Source organism: Sapajus apella, unplaced genomic scaffold (assembly GCF_009761245.1).
Source record: "Sapajus apella isolate SASKATOON/1434 unplaced genomic scaffold, GSC_monkey_1.0 scaffold17, whole genome shotgun sequence".
NCBI lineage: Eukaryota > Metazoa > Chordata > Mammalia > Primates > Cebidae > Sapajus > Sapajus apella.
Window position 1 is genome coordinate 12,789,771 of NW_022436957.1, and position 14,907 is coordinate 12,804,677.

Here is a 14,907-nt window from a genome sequence, read left to right on the forward strand (position 1 = left end):
TTCCACTGTCACTTGCAACTGACATGTTTTTTTTCACAAAACCAGCTTTCACTCTTCCACTCCTAGCTCCACCCACCCATCAGCACAGGCCAGAATGCTGGTCATTGTCTTTGACTTCTCTCTCTCTCTCCTTATGCCTGTTCAGTCTCCAAGTCCTGACTGTACCACTTTTCAAAGAACTAGTGTCTATCCATCCCTCTCTACTTCTTTGTTCAGGCCATTTTCCTGTTCACTGATTGTATTATATCAGCCCCTCTCTTTTTCCTTGCTTCCACTCTTGCATTCTTCCAATTTATTATTCTCATTTCATATGAAAACCATCTTAAAGACACAAAACACAAATCTGATCATCCTGCTGACTTGATTGAAGCCCATCCCTCTCTGCCCATGGCTCTTAACATGTCATCCATGTTGCTGTCTGGCCCTCACCTACCTCTTTAGCCACAGCAGCTCACTGCCGTTCTCCGTCAACTCTATGGCCATTTCCCAGATGGTCAGCGTTCTCTGCATGGGAGCCTTACTCTTCAACCTAACTTTTGCCATCTTTGTTTTCTTCTTTGTCCCAATTCGTCTGTGCTTTTTTTTTTTTTTTTTTGGGAGACCGAGTTTCGCTCTTGTTACCCAGGCTGGAGTGCAATGGCACGATCTTGGCTCACTGCAACCTCCGCCTCCTGGGTTCAGGCAATTCTCCTGCCTCAGCCTCCTGAGTAGCTGGGACTACAGACACGTGCCACCATGCCCAGCTAATTTTTTGTAGTTTTAGTAGAGACAGGGTTTCACCATGTTGACCAGGATGGTCTCGATCTCTTGACCTTGTGATCCACCTGCCTCAGCCTCCCAAAGTGCTGGGATTACAGGCTTGAGCCACCGTGCCCGGCCTTGTTTGTGCTTTTATTCCCCATTGAGAACGTGAAACCTAAGTGTTTTCTGGGATTTTCTTGTACATGCGATCTTTCCCTTTTTTTCGTTCTTAAAAAGAAAAAGGTCCATTGCTCGTCAGCTTGTTTATGTGTGAAACTCAGCCAGAGGGATAGGCATTTGATCATTATTGGTTTCCCATCTCAGAGGCAGCCAGGGTTGCCTGTTTCTTTTATATCATTCTAGGAGCATTTTGCACATGTACATGCAAATACAGGTATTCATATATATGAATGTGTGTGCATGCAGAATATATTTTTACCTGCCTTTAGGGAGACAGGTTTGGCAAACGAAATATTCTTCCAGCTAGATCACACTAGAAAAAATTATCTTTTATTTATTTATTTATTTATTTATTTATTTGAGACGGAGTTTCGCTCTTGTTACCCAGGCTGGAGTGCAATGGCGCGATCTCGGCTCACCGCAACCTCCGCCTCCCGGGTTCAGGCAATTCTCCTGCCCCAGCCTCCTGAGTAGCTGGGATTACAGGCACACGCCACCATGCCCAGCTAATTTTTTGTATTTTTAGTAGAGACGGGGTTTCACCATGTTGACCAGGATGGTCTCGATCTGTTGACCTCGTGATCCACCCGCCTCGGCCTCCCACAGTGCTGGGATTACAGGCTTGAGCCACCGCGCCCGGCAAAAATTATCTTTTATTTAAAACCAAAACACATTCACTTTTCAAACCCTCAGGATACTGCTGTGATGTTTTCTTTGCTTTTTGGAGGGGTGAAAGTAACAGTTTTCTAGAACATATTCTCAACACTCACTACTCTTGTTCAGAGATGAAAAAATGACATAATTTGGAGACCTCTATTACTCTGCCATTCCTCAGAGGGCTTAGCTATATTTCTGTTGTAGGTTTTCTAATGAACAGGTAGGGGAGGGTATGTTAGGCATTGTTAGCCAGCACCATATTCATTTCAGTGTGTAACTTGAAAATGTTTATTTAACTTAGTTATCCCCTTTCCTCCCTCACTTTCTCTCCATCTTAGTTTCTTGCCGTACCTCCTCCCCTAGATATAACTGCAGGTACTTATGGCCAGAAGCAGGTGATCTCCACTCCTTGGGGCCTCTTGGAACCCAAGAGAAAAGGCAAGTATGTGAAAGATGATGAAAGAAATGAATATTCCTGAGGCTGTGATGTTGGCCTGAGACAGAAGATAATTGATAGTTACCACAAGTAAATTGTTCATTCTAAGAGCTTTGATGAAAACAGCAGGAAATAGTATTTTTGGGAGGCTGATATAGCACCGAGAGAACTTCTTGTGTCATGAAAGATATTTTATGGGTAGACTGGACCAGGATGCCAGGAGGTTAAGGAGAGTGGAGGAGTGAGAATGACTGATGGGTTGGGATGAGATTGAATGAAGTGGATTAGAGTTGAGTCATGAGAGAGTTGGTCATCTGAGTTTGGAAGAAGAGTGAAGCAGGTAAACAAGTGGGGCATACTGGGTACTGTCTTGGCCACTCTGGTTGTCTACCCTAATACTCAGCTCGGGGATGTGACCTACAAAGCAGGTCAGGCCCACCTGGCTTCTTTTGGGGTTCAACAATTATTTACCAAGGCATTACTTGGTGGGTGTTCATATGAACGTGTGTGAACTCTCAAACATGATTGTTCTTCAGAGCAATTACAGATTTTAAAATATGTCAAACATTCAAAAGATACAAAAGGGCACAGTCAAAAGTGTCCCTACCATTTCTCCCGAAAGCCACTCATCCCAGGGGCAACTAATATGACCCATTTATTTTATATAGTTCTATACAAAGCATTTATATATATAATGTATATATAATTACATTATATATATATATATAAATACATTATATATACTCATATATAATGTATATGAGTATCTTACAAGTGAAAATATGTATTATATATAATTATATGTAATATATGTAAAACATAGTTATACTTTTTTACACATATGGTGGCATACTGTACATCTAGCTTGCATTTAGCACTTTTAACAATAAGCTTTATTAATGTTCTATAGTGGCACATAAAGTACTCCTTCATCTTTCTGTTTTTTAACAAATGTATTTCATTGTCTGCATATTGCATAAATCATTTAGCTAGCCCCTTTTAATTGACATCTCGTGCCTGCAATCACTGTGTTTTGTAGATATATATGGGACCAAGTCCTAGAAATTGAATTATTGGGTGAAAATTCCTCTATATTTGTAATTTTTGATAATGACTTTCAAATTGGTGGTGTAGCAGCTTATGTATTTGCCAACAATGTATGAAAATGTCTATTTTCTCATACCTTTGCAAACGCAATGTGCTAACAAATTTATGGATCTTTGCCACTCTCATAGGTGAAAAATGATAGCTCAATGTAGTTTAATTAGCATATCTCTTTATTAGTGAAGTGAAATATGTTAAGTTTATGAGCCGCTTGCATTTCCTTTTCTGTGAACTGTTGATTAATTTCTAGTGACCTTTTTTCTTTTGAGTATTGGTTTGTCATTCTTTTTTTTTTTTTTCCCAGCATAGGGCAATTTATTGCAAAGAAAAAATATTTTGAAAGTGAGGTGTAGAATGGACAGTACACCCTGAGAGAGGATTCAGGGCTGGCTGCTTGTAAGGATGAGACAGCAAAGACCAGCATGAGGGAGCCTCCCTTTATGGGAGCCTTACATGGTTATTCACAGGGGCGGGAAGAAATGTTACTACTAAGCATGTTCTGGGTGGTCATTTGCATGCACATGTGCAGTAGCTATATGCGCTTGTTCGTATTTGGCATGTCTCATTAGCATCATATATATATATATATATATATATATATATATATATATACTATTGCACTTTAGGTTCTGGGGTACATGTGCAGAACATGCAGGATTGTTGCGTAGGTATACACAAGGCAATGTGGTTTGCTGCCTCCATCCCCCTGTCACCTACATCTGGCATTTCTTCCCATGTTATCCCTCTCCAATCTCCCTACCCCTCCTCCCTCCCCTGTGCCCCCACAACAGACCCCAATGTGTGATGCTCCCCTCCCTGTGTCCATGTGTTCTCATTGTTCAACACCCGCCTATGAGTGAGAACATTCAGTGTTTGATTTTCTGTCCTTGTGTCAGTTTGCTGAGAATGATGGTTTTCAGATTCATTCATGTCCCTACAAAGGACACGAACTCATCATTTTTTATGGCTGCATAGTATTCCATGGTGTATATGTGCCACGTTTTCCCTGTCCAGTCTATCATCGATGGGCATTTGGGTTGGTTCCACGTCTTTGCTATTGTAAACAGTGCCATAAAGAACATACATGTGCATGTGTCTTTATAATAGAGGGATTTATAATCCTTTGTATATATACCCAGTAATGGGATTGCTGGGTCAAATGGAATTTCTATTTCTAGGTCCTTGAGGAAGCACCACACTGTCTTACACAATGGTTGAACTAATTTACACTCCCACCAACAGTGTAAAAGTGTTCCTATTTCTCCACATCCTCTCCAGCATCTGTTGTCTCCAGATTTTTTAATGATTGCCATTCTAAATGGTGGGAGGTGGTATCTCAATGTGGATTTGATTTGCATTTCTCGAATAATCAGTGATGATGAGCATTTTTTCATATGTTTGTTGGCCTCATATATGTCTTCTTTTGAAAAGTATCTGTTCATGTCCTTCGCCCACTTTTGAATGGGCTTGTTTGTTTTTTTTCTTGTAAATTTGTTTTAGTTCTTGTAGATTCTGGATATTAGCCCTTTGTCAGATGGGTTGATTGTAAAAATTTTTTCCCATTCTGTTGGTTGCCAGTTCAGTCTAATGATTGTTTCTTTTGCTGTACAGAAACTCTGGAGTTTAATTAGGTCCCGTTTGTCTATTTTGGCTTTTGTTGCCAATGCTTTTGGTGTTTTAGTCATGAAGTCCTTGCCTATGCCTATGTCCTGAATGGTTTTGCCTAGGTTTTCTTCTAGGGCTTTTATGGTGTTAGGTCTCATGTTTAAGTCTTTAATCCATCTGGAGTTAATTTTAGTGTAAGGTGTCAGGAAGGGTTCCAGTTTCTGCTTTCTGCACACTGCTAGCCAGTTTTCCCAAAACCATTTATTAAACAGGGAATCCTTTCCCCATTGCTTGTTTTTGTCAGGTTTGTCAAAGATCAGATGGTTGCAGATGTGTGGCATTGCCTTTGAGGCCTCTGTTCTTTTCCATTGGTCTATATCTTTGTTTTGGTACCAGTACCATGCTGTTTTGATTACTTGGTTTGTCATTCTTAATGGAATGAAACCAGAAACTGGTCTGTCTTTTCCTTTGGACCAGAGATATACTGGAGTGTGTGTGGAAGACTGCTGCCTGAGTGGTCGAGGGGAGATCCTGGCACCTGAGACCCCTGAAGGAGGTTATGGCCCCAGCTGCTTCCCAGTTCTGGAGAACCCCAGGCCTGCCTGCAATGGGGGATTTATAAGGTCATGACAATAAAGTTGAATTACTTAGTTTATGGGTAGAGATTAGGGCTAAAAAAAAGTGCTCTATTGTTAGAAATGGTAAATGTCAACACTGTGTGTGTGTGTGGACCTCTCAGCATTGCTGAGACAGCTGAATTCTGTTCCTTTCACTGAAATGGGAGGGAGGAGGAGATAGAGGTCAAGATAAAGGTAGATAGAGGGAGAGAGTGAGTGAGTGAGAGTGTTTGTGTGTGTGTGTGTGAGAGAGAGAGAGATAGGAAGAATGAGTTTGATGCATTTTCTAGGTATGTATGTGCCTTATTCTTGAGATCTTCTTTCACCAAATTCATTCCCCATTTTATTTGAGACCCCAGATGGACTTTTACACCATCTCCTAAGGGGTCAAAGGCTAATGTGTCCTCTAGGTGTCCTACTTCACTGAGTCTGCTGAAGAACCCACAAATACCTGAGCAGACACTATTGCCACAAGGAGTTCCTATTTTTTTATAGCCTCCAGTTTCCTGCTTACTTATTTTCTTCACCTGCTTATAGTTCTCTTTCTGATTTTCTAGCCCTTAACTTTTGGGGAAGGAAAGAAACATTTAATCTCAACTGATACTGAAGTTTATTTCGCAGTATAAATCTTTTCTACCTGTTTCTTTTTTCTTTAATTTATTTATTTTTGAGATGGAGTCTTACTCTGTCACCCAGGCTGAGTGCAGTGGTGTGATCTCAGCTCACTACAACCTCTGCCTCCCAGGTTCAAGCAATTCTCCTGCCTCAGCCTCCCAAGTAGCTGGGACTACAGGTGTGTGCTACTGTGCTTGGCTAATTTTTGTATTTTTTTCTTTTTTAGTAGAGATGGGGTTTCACCATGTTGGCGAGGGTGGTCTTGAACTCCTGACCTCAGGTGATTCATCTGCCTCGGCCTCCCAAAGTACTAGGATTACAGGCATGAGCCACCATGCCTGGCCTCTACCTGTTTCTTAGTATATTCCTCAGGTGCTCACTGTGTACCCACACTTCTCGACAATAAAAGAGATGTTTAGGTGATTTAGTCTCCCAGATGTAGCTGAAAACACTGGATTGAACACCTGGTTCCAGGCAGTACTTTGTAACTCTGGAAAGGATAGTGGCTTATTCCCCAGGACCTTTTGGTCTCAGTTATATGCCAGGCTGTGGATATGGAAGATTTCTTTACATCTGGCACCACTTTAGCCCCTGGGCCTGTCAATCTTTCCCTTGATCTCAGGGGATCAGGGAGTGTTATGCCCCCAGTTGTCTATCCCAACAATAGTCACAACTGACTAAGGTGCCTCTTTGGTCCCAGTGCTGTGTTGGCCCTTTTCAGTTCTCCCAACAATCTCACAAGGTAGGTATTACATCTTCCACTTGTCCATTTGGAGATACTTAAGTGGCTTCCATGAGTCAGCCACCGTGACAGGGGTACGCTGAGGACTATACAGTCTCTTGCCCTCAAGGTGCTTGCAGTCAAAAGGGGCAGATAGATTTGAATCAAATGATCCCACCTATGCATGTGCAATTGAAAACTGACAATTGCCCTAAAGGCCTTAAAGGCATGGTGCCATGTAGCAGAGGAATTCAGCCTATAGCTAGAAAGTGAGAGTAGGCTCCTTTAACAAAGTGTCTGTTGAGCTGAGCTGTGAAGGATGAATAGGAGTTAAATAGGCAAAGGAAGGATGGTGCTGGGAGGTGAGGAGAGGAGTGGAGTGTCTCCTGTAGAGGTAAGAGCCTGGACAAAGGGCACATCTTGATCAAGGTTCTTAATTATGGACACCAGAATCTCCTTTGGCTAGTTGAAGCAAATAGTGATTTATAATAAGGGATTTTGGACAGCCTGCTAAGTCTCTGGAAGGGCTGAAGATACAGACTCTATTCAGAGTTTCCAACAATCTCCAAAACCCCATAGCAGAGCTGGGCTGCTGAGAGAGCTTTGCCTCTGTCACAATCAGAAAGCTGCAGCATTGGGAACCTGCTGCCCTAGTGTCAGCTCCAACCAGATCCACACCACACACAACCTTGGCAGCCAAATGAAAGCTTTGTTCCCTGACTGTAACTCGGGTCTGCATCAGTCCTCCATGTGTGTATCTATTAAGTGGAACCTAAGTCCTATTTGGAATTGTAGCAGCAAAGGTGTTTTGACAGTGGAGTTTTTAGCTAGCCAGCTTGTGCAGTGCTGGGACTTATGCTGAAGGGTGGAATGGACATTGAATGACCCAGTCTCTACCATATTTCACATGGAAAGCAGATACATTTGAAGAACTGAAAGAAGGCAGCTGTGGCTAGAGCCTGGAGTGGGTAGAAGATGAGGCAGAGAGGGATGCAGGGCCTTGTGGGCTATGTGACTGCCTTGTAGGTGGGAGCTGATGGCTCAGAAGTTAATTTACTGGTTAGCAAGTGACATGCCAGATTGGAACCCAAGTTTGCCTGCCTCTGGAACCTGCATTCTTTTTGTACCTCCAGTCAGTAGTCTCATTCTCCAAACCATTCTTGAATTTGGCCCAAGTTCTGGATGCATCTGTTTCCCATCTGAACTCGGGCTGCCTTGAGTGTGAAGGGGAGAACATAGTGAAGAGTCAGGCAGCCTTGGCCTGACCAGCAAGGACGAGGGTGGGAACGTCATTGCTCTGTTAATGGAAGTCTGCAGCCTTGTCAGAGTCTCCCCTTACTGCTGATTTCTCATTTTTCTTGGCTTTCTCCTCTAAGCAGAGCACAAAATCCTGATAATCATGAAGGAAAAATACCCTTCTGGAACAGCAGATCTTGGCTCCTGAGAAGAGAATTGGAGGCAGTGGCTACTAATGAACATTTCTTGTGTTAATCAAAATACTGTTAGCGCCACATACTGCAATCACAGTAAAATGATTAAATACCTGGATTGTTGGGCTATCTCTAGGATTCTTTCATGATGATGCACCAGATGCTTACATGCAAAAATTATATGAGAAATAAGATGGTCCTCTGTCAGTATAATTTAATAGTTCACCAGCCAAAATCTAAAACTAAACTAGATGATGGGGAGGAGGTTGTAAATACAGCATAATCATAAGTCAAGCTCAGATCCTCAATCTGCAAAATTGCAGCAATGATTTAGGCATTGCAGTGAGGTTCTTTCTATAAGGGAAATGCTCTATTTTTAGGGATGGATGAACTAGATAGAGATAACTACAGAGCTTGATGATCAAGAATACATACTTTGGACCCAGTTTGTATTCTGGCTCTACCCAGTTGCCATAGGTGTGTGGTCTTGGTAAATTATTTCCCTTACCTAATCCTCAGTTTCCTGTTCTACAAAATGGGAATTACTGGATTTACCTTGCATGGTTGTGAAGATGAAAATGGATTGTGTCCATTAGGTACTTATGGCGCCTGACACTTAGCAAAGCAGTAAATACTTGTTACCGAACATTTTTCTATGTCTAAGTGATAGTTTTAAAAAAGTAAAGCTTATTGTAGTAAGCATCAACTGTGTGTTGCACTTTAGGCTCACAGAGATTCCTACAGTTTGGCAGTCAACCTCTGAACTATTGAAATTAGATCCCTAAGTGAGTTTGGTAATATGTGGTTAAAGGCATCTTTGTGTGTTTATTTCCCTGAAGAAACAGATAAGATAAAATTTCTCTGTTGGGATTTAATTTTAACTAACTTCTCTACAGACAAAACCAAATTATTAATTGCAACTTCCTGTGAATCTATAATTATTTTGAAATAAAGACTAGAAAAAAGGAAGCTTTAAAAAAGTTCTCTGACTTCAGAGGTAGGGGAGAGGGCTCAGCAGCCTTTATAATGTTGGATGATATTATGTGGTAAATGGATATACAGTCCAGCTTCAGTCAGTGTAAGAGAGCTCAGGTTAACCTTTCTCTGTCTCTAGACTGGGATTGAGAATTTTTTCAAATATTTGTTTGTTTACTCATTCAGCAAATACTTCTTGAGTGTTTCCTATATGCTAGTCACTTTTCCAGTCATTTGTGATATAGCAGCAATCAGGGTAGGCATAATTTCCTGTCCTCATGGGCTTTATGGGATAGTATGTGGTAGGGTGAGAGGCAAAGCATAAACAAGATTGATCGAGCATAATATGGAATGGTTTCATGTTAAAACAGAATTGCTGAGCTCTGTCTCTTTTTCTAGCTCCTTTTCATTCCTCATTGAACACTTTCCCCACAATTTTACTCGAGCTGTCTTATCTTTTTAACTAGGAATCTCCTTCATATCCATGAAAGATGAACCTGTATTACCCAAACACAGAAAGACTGCTGTAAAAATGAATCAGCATTTGTGTCTTATAGATACTCTGCATAGACAATCAAATTAGAATTAGAAAGTTGTTTGGGCTCATCATGGTCAAATTGCAAAACCATGATAGTCTCAGGCTTCCATCTCCAGGATTGGCTGTGTGGCTGTGAGGGGCAGATCTTCCTTTCCTTTGGGCCTTGCTTGAGGGATACATTCATTGGGGAAACCGCTGCTATAACAAATATGCCCCACATTTTAATGACTTTGCATAGTAGCTATGTTTCTCACTCATATAGCAGTTTGGCAGGCCGCAGTCCTCAGCGTGGTGACTCATGCACCAGAGCTCCTTCTGTGCTGTCACTCTGCCATCGTCTGTTCAGTGGGCACATGAGAAAGAGAGTAGAGGAGTGCCACAGGATACTAGCCCTGCCTGGAAGTAGGGCAGGCCACTGGTGCTCACATTGCAATGGCTACAGCTCAGTCACATGACTGCATGTAACTTCAAGGGAGGCTGGAAGCTGTCATTGCTGGTTGGGCAGCCACTTAGTGACTCCTCTATACCAGGGATAGTAGAGCATGAATTATTGGAGTAGTCTGTTGTAATCCCACCTATCAGCACTGCTACCACTTGCCTCTATGACTTCTTTTTTCTCAGCCCCATGACCAATTCACATGATCTTTCTTTAGACAAAGTAATATTCACTTGGGCTATAGTGTAGTTTCACCAGTCCAGTAGCCATCCTTTTCTTTACGGTAATCGAGTCTTCTCACATCTTTGCTAATGAGATCATGCTTTAATCAGTGATTGCCTTGTGGTAATCTCATTTCCAAAATATTTTTGGCAGAGGAGGGATCCTCACATATTCGCTGTGGGCTTAGTATGAGCTTTTGCTACTCTAGATGGTTTGTTTACTAAGGCACTAACAGGACACTGTTAAAAGATCATTACCCCCCATAGGTGAAATGGCTGGACTCTAAAACAGCAGTTATAGGATGCCTTTAGGGTGGGTTTATGTTTTAAACAGAAATGTTCTATGATTGAAATAATATACATACCCTTCTTAAGTTCTCTCCAACAATGCTTCCTTGCAATTCGTATTATTTAGCTTTGCTTGATTTTTAAGATAGTTTGATAGTTAGTGGGGATAAATGTCACCTTTTGGGATTTTATTAATAGTATTACTTTTTAATGAGTCTTTTGAAGTCTTTCATTATAAACAGTCTGCTTTCCCCAGAGATAATAACTTGCCGTGCCAAATATTTGCATTTCACTTGAAACAAAACCAATGGGTTGAATGTTTTAAATATAAGCAAATCTAATTCTCCTGTGTGTAGGGAAACTGTATAATGAACCATATGTATGTGGCTTAAGCAGACAGATGTGAAAGATTTCTCTCTCCCTCCTTTTATTTAAAAAATAAAACACTGGCAGAGCTCAAAATTGGCACCAAGTAGCAAGTATCTCTGCTCGGCCAACAAAACCACTGGAGCTGGGGTTGACTGGGGGAGGCCTTTTTAGGGTACATGCAAAAGTGAAGCTTTTCCTGGTCCTCGCTTCTACTTGGAAAGCTAAGTCTCCACAGCTTATTCACCCTCATTTCTCAGTGCCTCCAGGCTTCACAATGAGCCATTCTTAGTTGACTGACTTTTCAGATCTTTGCCTGAGAAGTTGTGTTGATTGTTGTGGTTGATTGTTGGACTGGTTCAGAAGAGATGAGTCCACGCATCTGGGTCCTGCGGTGAGATGGCCCCTAGCTGCTGACAAAGAGGTGCTGAGTTACATTCCACTTCCAGAATGGGCCTTCCTCTGGTGGTGGCCATATGGCTTCTTTCTCTCCTATTCTTCTTATAGCCCTCCCCAGCTCTGAGCAACCTTTACCTCTGGCTGGGGTTGCAGGTAGGGCCTTAACTGGTTTTCTTGCCTTTAGTCTTACCCTGTTCACTCTCCTCACTGAAGTGATCTTTCTGTAACTCAGATCTGATTATTTGATTGCCCCATTTAATACTTATCTATGGCTCCCTATTGTCTTCTAGAAACAATCTAAACCCCGTAAGTTGGTGTACCTGAGCCTTCATAACCTGGGTCCTGCTTTTTCTGTCTGCACCATCTTGAGGCAACACCACTAACATCCAACCTGTACTGGCAGCCTGTCCTACCTATCTGGAGCCCAAGGGAGCTACTTTCAGGAGATGGCCGTTTTTCTCTCATGTTTTGGTGTCTTTGCAAATGCTGCTCCTTTTGGCTACCTTGCTCTACATGTCCTACAGCATTGCTTCTTCAACTTGAATGTGCTTTGAATCACTGATAGGGCTTGTTAAACCACAGATTCCTGGGCCCCACTCTCAGAGTTTCTGACTCACTGAGTGTGGGATGGGGCCTGGGAATCTATTTCTAGCGGCCCCCCGGTGATGTTGATAAGGGTGGTATGGTGACCACACTTTGAGTAGCAAAGTTCTAGAGCACCCTGTCTTACTAAAGCACTTTACCTTGCTGTTTTGAGATTGCCTGTTTACCTTTCTCCCTCACTGGACTCTGGGCTTCTTGGGAAAAAGAATCTGCCCACCAGTGTATCGCTATTTACTAGTATCTGGGATATTGCTGACATTCAATAAGTATCTGCTGCATGAGTGAATGAGCAGGTCGCTGTTTATACAGCAAAGTTCAAATCATTTTGTTTCTTGCAGTGGATCAGCTTTCTTTAGGAATATTTCAGCATAATAGTGTGTGGAATGTTATCAGATCCTTCCATATGCCCCTACCTGACTTTGAAATACTAATTTAGTGGATATGGAACTTGAGAACCCCCATGGAGATCAGACCATAAGTGAACTACAGGAAGACAGACAAGGACTTCGTTTGGTAGATCTCCAACTTTAAAATGTGAAAACAGACTCACAGGTTTTCTTTCACAAAGAACATCATAGAGCAGTGTTTCCACATCTCTTGCAATACAAGACATATCTCTGAACTTCCTGAAGTCTGTCAACAAGTAGAGCTCATACTATCTTTTAGTATCTGTGAAGTGTCTGCCAGGGATGATAGTTAGGATAAAGGAGTATCTGATATGGCTCTTTCCCTTCAGATTGAAGCCTGGGTGAGGATGAACACTTTAAATGTTCAAACATTTTATACTTACTATGACTATCATAAAGATTCATACATATATTTTTGAGACAGCGTCTTGCTCTGATGCCCAGGCTGGAGTGCAGTGGTATGATCATGGCTCACTGCAGCCTTTACTTCCTGGGCTCAGGTGATTCTCCCACCTCAGCCTCCTGAGTAGCTGGGACTACAAGTGCATATAACCATGCCTGTCAATTTTTAATTTTTTTTTTTTTGTAGAAATGGAGTTTTGCCATGTTGCCCAAGCTGGTCTGGAGTCAAGTGATCTGCCTGTCTTGGCCTCCCAAAGTGCTGGGATTATGGGTGTGAGCCAATACCCCCAGCCAAGATTCATATTTTTTAAGATGCTCAAATCACTTGGTTTATTAAATCAATTTCAAGCATACAGAAAGAAGCAAGGGGAAAGAGATGGGGGATAGGCTAGCACACTTAGTACAAACCAGTTGAAGGGTCACTCTATGGGTTACATGGCGCTCATATGCCCTCTCCCTTTGTCCTAAGGCCTTTCTAGGTTTAGGGAGTAGGAACTCTCCTTTCCCACTTAGGTTTTCTTGAAAAGGAAGAGGGGTTGTGGTTTTCATGGGAATCTAAGAAGTGAGAGCCAAGGAGTGGCCCACTGGTCTGTAGGGGTGGGAGTTCTTGGCTGTTCATGTTTGTTCTGCTGTTAACAGGCCTTGCCCCAGTTACATTAAGTTTGCTTTACTGTCCACTTGTCTTTAGGCTGTCACAGCCTTCCTTGCCCTCCTTCTTTGTGTCCTTTCTCTACCTATGTCCCAGCTTCTGCTGATGCTTGGTTCTGGCACCCTCATAACTTTAAGCCCCACCTGCCCTTTCTCTATACCACGGCCCTGCTGAGCATCTGTTTAGGGTCTGCTTTCTCTGCTCATTGGCTTTGATATTTCTTATCCACATTCCCAGGAATGAGCATGTGACCTAAGCCCTTGTCAGAGCATTCCAAAGGGCAGTGTACAGTGTGCCCACCCACCCTTACTCCTGCTCAGGTGGCGCCAGGCATGAGTTGGGTCATGGTGCCCACACAAGGCTGCCAGGCCCACCTTCGCAGCAGAGCATGGGAACAGGCAGTGCCCTCTGTCATGGCCGTGGGCATGGCAGGTACATTGGAGGATTTGAGCAGGGGAAGAGTGTTCTGGGAAGAAGACACACATCTTACCCCTGAAGAGTGAGCATGTACAGTCAGAAAGCCTGCTGAGAGAAGGCTGGGGTGTGAGGCTTGTGTAGGCCAGGTGCAGGAGTGGACGTTTTGTTAGGCAGCAGGTCATCTCTGTAGGCTCTTAAGCAGAGGAGTTAATCACCCCCTTCTGTTCATTCCTGATTTCTGTTGTCAGAGTAGACTTGAGACCTGCTAAGAGGCCACTAATGCCACACTGAGGTAATGTGGGAGAGGAACTAGAAAGCAGATGGCTATGGCATTGGAGAAAGAGGCACACATGGGTTGACAGGGACAGTTACGTGGCAGCTTCATGAGCAGGAGGGAAGGGGCATGTTTTAGGGGAACAGCAGCTTCCATGTCATACCCGGGAATGCAGCAGACCCAACATCCAGCTTGGAGATTTCTTCTCTTTTTCTATTTCTTTTTTCCATGGAACTGTATTTTCCCAAAATGTTACAGATCAGTTATAGCAAACGGAATGGTGACGGTCAAGGAAACTGACTCTGGGCTCCTTTTTGACTACAGCAACTATGTGGAAGCAGCTGCAGCTGCAATAAGGGCCACTCAGCATGAAGATTTCTATGTCTTCATTCACTCGGAAGTGGTGGGACAGAGCTTCCAACCCACATCCCACCTTCTTCACGAACCATCTTTGCCACCAAATCCTTGAGTCATAGGTCTGTTCGTCTCTCCTGCCCATGCCTAGGTTTTAGGTTCCTTTGCTGCAACTATTTCTATCAGTGCTGACCTGGAGGGCAGTGCTCCTATGAGTTCTCCACATTATGTCATGGCCAGTAATCCAATCCAGTTCAGGCTGACATCCCTCACCCTATATTCTACCAATGGAACCTGGTCAGACATCTGGACTCATTCAGGAAGTGCTGCTAGGGCATGGCTTTGGAATTTGGTGGGAGCATTTTGGAAGGTTGTGTGGTCTGTTTGGTTGTTTGGTGGTCAGACTGGATTTTGACCTTTTTTGCTTTCTCTCTCTCTCTCTCTCTCTCTCTATATATATATATATATATAT

General features: G+C 42.7%; 1 protein-coding gene and 1 non-coding gene across 10 annotated transcripts in view; one reads left to right on the forward strand and one right to left on the reverse strand.

The window, feature by feature from the left end:
• REPS2 (RALBP1 associated Eps domain containing 2) overlaps positions 1-14,907 on the forward strand; it is a 221,826-nt gene that overhangs the window by 95,821 nt on the left and 111,098 nt on the right. The window lies entirely within an intron of this gene.
• On the reverse strand, positions 14,314-14,445 carry LOC116556849. The gene has a single exon (XR_004271194.1). It is a non-coding gene; the product is annotated as a small nucleolar RNA SNORA16B/SNORA16A family (small nucleolar RNA).